Source organism: Ahaetulla prasina, chromosome 1 (genome assembly GCF_028640845.1).
Source record: "Ahaetulla prasina isolate Xishuangbanna chromosome 1, ASM2864084v1, whole genome shotgun sequence".
NCBI classification, from domain to species: domain Eukaryota; kingdom Metazoa; phylum Chordata; class Lepidosauria; order Squamata; family Colubridae; genus Ahaetulla; species Ahaetulla prasina.
This window is the reverse complement of record NC_080539.1, coordinates 208,252,917-208,261,582: the sequence shown is the minus strand read 5'-3', so window position 1 is coordinate 208,261,582 and position 8,666 is coordinate 208,252,917. Positions and strand designations below refer to the sequence as shown.

General features: G+C 37.7%; 1 long non-coding RNA gene across 1 annotated transcript in view; it reads right to left on the bottom strand.

The window, feature by feature from the left end:
* Positions 1-214: 214 nt before the first annotated feature.
* Positions 215-8,666, bottom strand: part of LOC131201369 (uncharacterized) — a 79,730-nt gene continuing 71,278 nt past the window's right edge. Inside the window, exons 3-4 of the long non-coding RNA XR_009155826.1 lie at positions 5,621-5,684; positions 215-2,314 (exon numbers count right to left, since the gene is read on the bottom strand). This is a non-coding gene — a long non-coding RNA (uncharacterized LOC131201369). The remainder of the gene's footprint in view (positions 2,315-5,620; positions 5,685-8,666) is intronic.

Below are 8,666 nucleotides of genomic sequence, written 5' to 3'. Positions count from 1 at the left end.
TATTCTCATAATAAGTTACTGAGCAAGAAGGCTTTGCTCCAACTTACCCATAAATCATTATGAGTAACTGGATTTTCATCCCAGTTCTTTTTGATCTATCTCTAATGATCTCTCTATGAACAGAAGATGAACAAAAGAAACAATTTTTACAAGAACAAAATTTGTTATTTTTAAGCTTGAAAATCAAAGTATAAATTATATGGCATCTATTTTTATTAGGTAACAACTCTTTGATGATATATTGTAAAAGATACATTGTACCTACATTATTCTTACATATTAACCTGTTTATTCAAGGTGAATACTACAATAGGTACATTAAAAGTGCAGTAGATTTTTCAAAGCAGGATTTTGAAGAAATGGTACAATAAAAGCTTGACATCAATACCTGTGAAAATTAAAAGATAATCAATTAGTGAATTTGCATGTTGTTAGAAAGTAGTGAGGTGCTTATGAGAACCCAGTATGGGTTATTTTAAAAAGGTCATGTCAAATAAATCTTATTAATTTTTTTAACAAATGATGAGATTAGTAGACCAAGAAATGTTATAGATATGGTCTATTTAGTCTTCAGTAGGGCATAACTATAACCTGCTTCTTGATAAAAGGGAATGAATGATGGATTTGCAATTGGTTGAACAACCATATCCACATGGGGAGAGGTATGCAGTGCTGGTTCCTCAGAGTTTGTCTTGGCCACTGTTCTTATAAACTGCTAAGATGAAGAGACAGAAGGGATGTTTACCAAATTTGATAACATTTCAGAAGACAATTTACAGATTTAAAAAGTCTTGAACATTGGACCTTTCCATCAGAATTCAGTAAAATGAGAAGCAATGTAGGGTTTGTCATGTACTGTAGATAAGAAAAAGCAGATAAATAGATATAAGAAACCTTCTGTGTGGCTCTTCAGTAGTACTGGTGAGAAGGATCTAGCTACCCAAGAGACCAGAGATGAAGGATGAAGCAATAGTATGTTGTAGCTGCCAAAAGAGCCAAGAACCATCTTCGGTAGCATCAACAGAAGTATATTGTTGAGATAATGGGAAGTGATTGTTCTACTCTACAATGCACTAGTCAGATTGCAACTGGAATACTGTGTTCAGCTTTGGTTTCCATAATATAAGAAGAATATTGAGGAATTGAAAAAAAAAATAGAGAAGAGCTACAAAAATGGTGAGGAGCTTGAAAGCTATATGCTTTGAAGCGTGATTACAAACCCAAACACCTTTACACCAAAGGAAAAAAGACAAAGGGGAGACATGAGAGCAGTCTTCTAACTTTTGAAGGGCAATCACAGGGAAGAGAATGTGAATTTATTCTCTGTAATGCCTGAGAGTGGGATAAGAACCAATGGATAGAAGCTATACAAAGACGTATTCAAAATTAAAATGGGGAATTTCCTGACCATGAGAGGAATGGTCTGGGCGATCTCCAAGATCCCTTCCAATGATTTTATAATAAAATTTGCGTAGTGAATATTGGAAAACACAGAAGAAATCCAATATGTTTAAAAAAACCAAAGTAGTAAAGCCCGTAGATTTAAGTATATCACTTACTTATTTAATGAGTTTTTTGTGTATGTGATTTTTGTCAAGAGAATAGTGAAAGAAGGAAAAATGAAATAATAGGCTGCATAAGTTTGAAAGCATGCAAATGCAAATAGATTAATATGTACCACTTCAGTGGGAAGGTAACAATCTTCTTCTTTTGGGGGGGGATTTTTATTTATTTTTAAACATAAAATAAAAAAAACTCATCAAATCAATTCCATTACAACGTGCTGTAAGGGTGTTAACATATCTTCCTGTGCATTCACAAAATTATCATCTCTTCCATACATATATCTTATACTCATTTTTCCTAACGTATCTTTCCATTTAACCAATTATAGAATAAATCCCATATTTTATAATATTGTTTATCTTCTTGTTCTCTAATTTCAAATGTTAATTTACTCATCTCTGCACATTCCAACATTTTTCTAATTATTTCACCTTGCAAAGGTAACTTTTCATTTTTCCAATTTTTTGCAAATACAATCCTAGCTGCTGTAGTAATATTCACAATCAAATATTTTGTATCTCTAGTATATATCTCCGGTATAATTCCCAACAGAAAGATTTCTGGCTTAAAGTCAATATGCTTTTTAATCATTTTTTCCAGCCACATGTGTATTTTAGTCCAATATCTTTTAGCTTCAATGCACGTCAGCTGCATGTGGTAATATGATCCAGGTATCTGATGACATTTCCAACATTTTTCAGATTTGTCCTTAGACATTCTAGCAATTCTTGTTGGGGGTAGATGCCACCTGTAAAACATATTATACAAATTATCTTTAAATGCTGTTGACATCGTCATTTTATAATTATACATCCGCAATTTCTGCCAGTCATCTAGATCTATCCCATGACCAAAATTCCTCCCCCAAGCAATCATTGTCTCTTTAACCTGTTCTTCCTCTAACTTAACCTCTAGTAAGTATCCATACAGTTTCTTTATCAGGTTATCATCTGAACCTGTTAAAATCTCATCAAAAGTTATCTAGGTTATTATAAAAGCCTTCTGTTTTAACACCATTATCATATCTGGATTGTATTTGCAAGTATGCAAACCAATTCATTGGGGAAGATAACAATCTTCTGTGTGCCTCAGCATATAGTCATGCATATAGACAACATTGACTCCCTCGGATAAGAAACAGAGATGAGCGCACACACACCCCAGAGTCGGACGTGACTAAACAGGGCAAACCTTTACCTTTGCCTTATATGTTGGAGGAGCCTACAAATACTTTAAATATTAACACTTGATCTTGATGCTTAATAGGTCCAACACTGCATTTTCTGCTTATATTAAAAATATTATATATGTTGGAGATTAACATGTTCTGAATGTATGTGTTAAGCATCCTGAAGGTGGGAATCTAATCTGAGCAAAGATTAATGCAGCAGACTTTATGCCTACAAAAGAATAGACAATTGTTTACAGAAAATGCATTAAAAGGATAGGTAAAGACTAACATCTATATGGTTATATCCCCTCAGGAGAGACAGCCAGTGAAGTAAACTTGTAGTTCTATTGCCACTTGAGTTCCATACTATATTTTATGAGGTGCTGAAATATCAGTACATATAGATTTACACTTCCACAGTTTCTTAAAAACCAAGATTTCAAACTGATTGGAATTGTCTCTATGCAGAAAAGGCTATATTTAGGTCTGGCTGTGTTCGATTTTAATTAGAATTTCAACAGACTGTCTAAATTTTGAGACACTTTTCAATCTGTATGGGTTCCGTCAATTTGCCTGCTACAAGAAAATAGGTTACTTTGACTGGGATCTGGATTTCAATCCATCAATTTAGCATCATTGACCCAGTGGGTCTACTCTAAGGGTGATTAAGATTGGATTCAGATTACTGCCTTGTATTAGCAAAGCCTCATGTTGCCATTGGTTGAAACATTTGCAAGAATCACATTTACCATTAAGGAAGGATTGATTTATGAAAGGATGCTTTCATTTGTAGATGGTGTCATTCCATATGCAGCAGTAACATTAAATTAAGGATAGGGTTAACTGAAAAAGGAAGGTAGAGACAAAACTTATTCTTTCCTCAGGGAAATAAACTATGTTCAAGATTGGAGTGATAGATGAATACCTGAACAATCTTTTTCTAAAGCTGCTCCACTGCTTCTCTTCCTGGCTCATCCAACACTACCTTTTCACCTTCCTTTCAGCATTTTTTTTCCAAGGCTTCTTTTTTCCATTCATTTTCTTGGTCTATCTATTCAATTCTCTCATTCGTCTCACCCTCCAAATTTCTATATAAAATCATATCCAGAGCAGTATCATCATTGCTAATTTTTCTTAATTCGCCGGGTGGTTAAGGATGAGGTGATAGAACAACCTGTCTCCCACCCTTTTTTTTTTTTTTGAATTTATATCCCGCCCTTCTCCGAAGACTCAGGACGGCTTACATTGTGTTAAGCAATAGTCTTCATCCATTTGTATATTATATACAAAGTCAACTTTTATTGCCCCCAACAATCTGGGTCCTCATTTTACCTACCTTGTAAAGGATGGAAGGCTGAGTCAACCTTGGGCCTGGTGGGACTTGAACTTGCAGTAATTGCAAGCACCTGTTTTAATAACAGACAGACTTAGTCCGTTGAGCCACCAGAGGCCCTTGTACACATGCCTAGCAAAATGCTGAAAGTATAGGTAATCCTTGACTTACGACTACTACTGAGCCCAATATTTCCATTGCTAAGCAAGACAGCTGTTACGTGAGTTTTGCCCCAGTTTACTTTTTTTTTTTTTGGCCACAGTTGCTCAGTATCATTGCAATTGTTAAAATAATCATCCAGGTCACTGAGCAAATCTGGCGTCCCCCACTGACTTTGCTTGCTTGAAGTTGGCTGTGAAGGTTACAAATGATCATCACATGATCCAAGGTCAGTGCAACTGTCATAAATACATGCACGTTTCCAAACACCCCAATTTTGATCACATGACTCTGGGATGCTGTAATGGCCATAAGTGGGAAAACTGGTCATAAGTCAATATTTTCAGTGACATTGTAACTTCAAATAGTCACTAATGTATGGCTGCAAGTTAAGGGCTACCTGTATTATTTTGGGCACAAGGAGTAGCAAAACTCCCACCTGGTAGGGGAAAAATTCCAGCAGAATAATGGCATTAGGCCCAAAACACCCTCCTAGGAGAGCTTTAATCTGAACTGCTTTTTGAACAAAAGTAGACCTAGTTAGATGCTCAAAAGGAGGCCATTCCAAAGAGTGGCCACTTCTGTCACTTGGCCACCATAACGAAAGTAACTTGTGGTGCCTCCTGAAAATGAGGCACCACAACAGTGGTGGGTTTCAAAAATTTTTACTACCGGTTCTGTGAGTGTGGCTTGGTGGGTGTGGCTTGGTGGGCATGGCAGGGGAAGGATACTGTAAAATCTCCATTCCCTCCCCTATCCAAGAGAAGGTTACTGCAAAATCCCCATATCCTCCCGATAAGCTGGGACTTGGGAGGCAGAGAATAGATGGGGGCGGGGCCAGTCAAAATTTTTACTACTGATTCTCCGAACTACTCAAAATTTCCACTACCGGTTCTCCAGAACTGGTCAGAACCTCTGTACCACAAGTTACTTTTCCTAGTCAATTTGATAAGTCGAGGTATTCAAGTAGGTAAACCCATTCCTGAAGGGAGCTTATTAACTCAGCATTTTCACTTGCACCCAGAGGCCCTTAGGAATATATTGAGTAAGCCAATCACATATCAAAAAACATAATTGAACACTAAAATAATGTAACATTTAAAAAGGTATAATAAACAATAACAGCTTAAGTACAGAATAAACTTTGCAATCTTACAAAACTCTACTAAATTCATTTCTAGTGACAACAGTACCATCTATTGGACAATCGCTAGTTGTTACTTCTGAAACATTCCTCTCCGTCAGGCAAAAGGAAGTCTGAATTTCAAATTTATTGAGTTCAGAATTGTATGCATTCATCGATTATTATATGAAAGATTCACACTAATGTAAGCCTTCACATTTTCTTTGCTTATCCTGGAAAAATGTAAAATAGCCTATGAAAATCTGACCTTTATTAAAACAGTATGACCTTCATAATAGAATACCCTTCGATGATTCCAGATTCAGGACAACCTACAATGAATAAAAACATTTAGGTTTCTGTTAGGATCATTCTTAACGTCTGTTTAATAATTTTGATATTGGAATGCCAGCAACAAAATAAATAGACTACTCCAGAAGATGTATCAGAAAGTGAAATGTTAGTCTCCTCCTCTTCCTCTTCCTCTTCCTCCTCCTCCTCCTCCTTCTCCATGAGAAGAAACCAAGAGACCAAGATTGCACTGAAACAATTTTTAGACAGTTTGGTTCACACCAGTGGTGAAATCCAAATTTTTTTAGTATGGATTCTGTGGGCGTGGCTTGGTGGGTGTGGTGTGGTTCGGTGGGTGTGGCAGGGGAAGGATACTGCAAAATCCCCATTCCTTCCCCACTCCTGGGGGAAGGATATTGCAAAATCTCTGTTCCCACCCCACTCTTGGGCCAGTCAGAGGTGGTATTTGCCAGTTTTCTGAAGTACTCAAAATTTCCGCTACCGGTTCTCCATAACCTGTCAGAAACTGCTAGATTTCACCCCTGGTTTGCACCTATATTGTGGTGGGGATTCATTATTTTTACTTATATCCCCACTTTTACATTTCCTCTCTCCACCCCCCCACCCCACCCCCCCAAAGTCTTTTGAACACAAGTATCAGATAGGACTGTAATCAATTTAAAAAGTTTACAACAGCCCAAAATCTAATTACTAATTTTAAAAAATTAGAAAGCTATAATCAGCCTTCAATTTTTCATATGGAAGAATTTGAAAACCAAGCCTTGTACACAAATCACAACTTAAACTCTTTTGTAACAGAGTATCCAGTCTCCTTCTTTGCAGCCGAGCCCATTTTATTTTGTTTTTTGCAGCTGTCAGATTTACTATCAAGTTTCTTTTACACAAGAACCAACTCTAAGAATTTAATAAAAGTAGAAAAATCAATTTTAAAAAGTGCCAAAGAATGTACATTAGTATAAATGTTTTTAAGCAAAATCAGTATAGAGGTAGTAAAAGTATATGGTGACATATTTCATAGGATAAAAAGATATTTGTGGCCTGTTTAAAAGCAGAAAGAATTGCAGGCTTCTCACATTTTTTGGCATTATATAATTTCAAACTAGAAAGGTCCTCCCCTTAGAAATTATGTGCAGATGCTGGGAGAGAAATGGAAGTAGAACCCATTCTTCTACCATCCTAGGAAAGCCAAGTATCCCTAGAGAATGTTTTAATTTAGCTACCTTTTATTGGGACCCATTCTAATTATTCACCCGCACCAAAGGTGGGTTTTAGCAGGTTCTGACCAGTTCTGGAGAACCGGTAGTGGAAATTTTGAGTAGTTTGGAGAACCGGTAGTAAAAATTCTGACTGGCCCCGCCCCCATCTATTCTCTGCCTCCCAAGTCCCAGCTGATTGGAAGGAAATGGGGATTTTGCAGTAACCTTCCCCTGCCACACCCACCAAGCCACACCCACCAAACCATGTCATGCCCACCAAGCCACACCCACAGAACTGGTAATAAAAATTTTTGAACCCACCACTGACCCGCATTATGCCATATGTGGCAGACTTATCTCAGGGTTATCAGCTTTGAACCTTTACAAAAAGAGGCCATTCTTCCAGAGCTGTAGACATTTTGGTATTGTAAGCAAAGTCATATTCTGCCACCCCTATGATTATATTTAAGCCTTGAGCAGGTATGCAGCTAGGAAAGATTATCAGATTTTACACTCATATTGTGGATTGTCAAACTCTTTTCAATTTTAGCCCTCCATAAAAGTTGGTGCCCTAGGCGACTGCATAGGTTGTTTAAGTCTAGACCTGGCCCTGAGTCATTACTAGCTAGTATTTTACAAAAAGAGAGCCAGTTTGGTATGTAATTAATGATAGAAACTAGGAAACTGTGAGTTCTAGTCTTGCCTTAGGCAAGAAGCTAACTGGGGAAATCTTGACCCAGTCCTTATTTCTCAGCCCTAAGGAAAAGGCAAGGGCAAAACATGCCAAGAAAACTTCAGGGACTTGTCACACAAACACACACACACACAAGCTTACCACATTTAGGGGTTCATGTAAACTTTGTTTATTATTTCTCTCTCCTCCCCCAACCACTCCCCACTTCCTTTATCCTAAAGAGAACTAAAAAAATTGCTCTGTAGGGAGACTCGGCAGGCAGTAACTGAGGCAAGACAGATTGCAAGTAACAACAACAACCTTTAATGCTAACAGAGTAAACAGCTAGCAGGCTAAACTTCCATGAAGGCAACAGCAACAAGCGCCATCTGACAGCTGCTTAAATACAGGGCTGTCAGACGGCTGAACCAATGACGGGGCTTCGGTTTTCCCGCTTTGCAGTCTGTAGGTGGCGTCGTAGCCCTGAGGACTTAACAAAAATGTTTTGAGAAGTTTTCTCAACATACATTCCTGCTTTGAATTTGGATTCCTCTCATCTGGCCTTGGTCTTGGCTGTGGATCCTTGTCCTGTTCTTTAAGGTTATTCTGATAGTCCATTACAGTTATTGGCAGACTAGGGCGGAACAGCCAGGAAGGCATCACCAGCTGTTGAAAGTTCAATAAACCATACAAACCATTCTAGTCATGTTCTGAAAGCACTTTTTCTCCTGGTGGTTTTTAAGAAGAGATTGGATAAATGTAGATCTCCACCATGAAGAACTTCCAAGCCACCTCTTTTCTGAACAGAATAGGTGCAGGGCAGTGGTGGGATTCAGCCAGTTCGCACCACTTCGGGAGAACCGGTTGTTAACTTTCTGAGCAGTTTGGCAAACTGGTTGTTGGAAGAAATCATTAGGGCAGAGAACCGGTTGTTAAATTACTTGAATCCCACCACTGGTGCAAGAGATAGGCCCATGTGGCCATTTGACCCTAGTAGCTCTTTCTTTCTACCTCCTGTTGCAGAGGTACATCACAGGCACAGTACTCTAAATTCTGCTTTGTATGTTTTCAAATATAGTGACAAGTGAGGATCATAAACTTTTTTTTTAGAAATAAATATAACTATCTTAGTT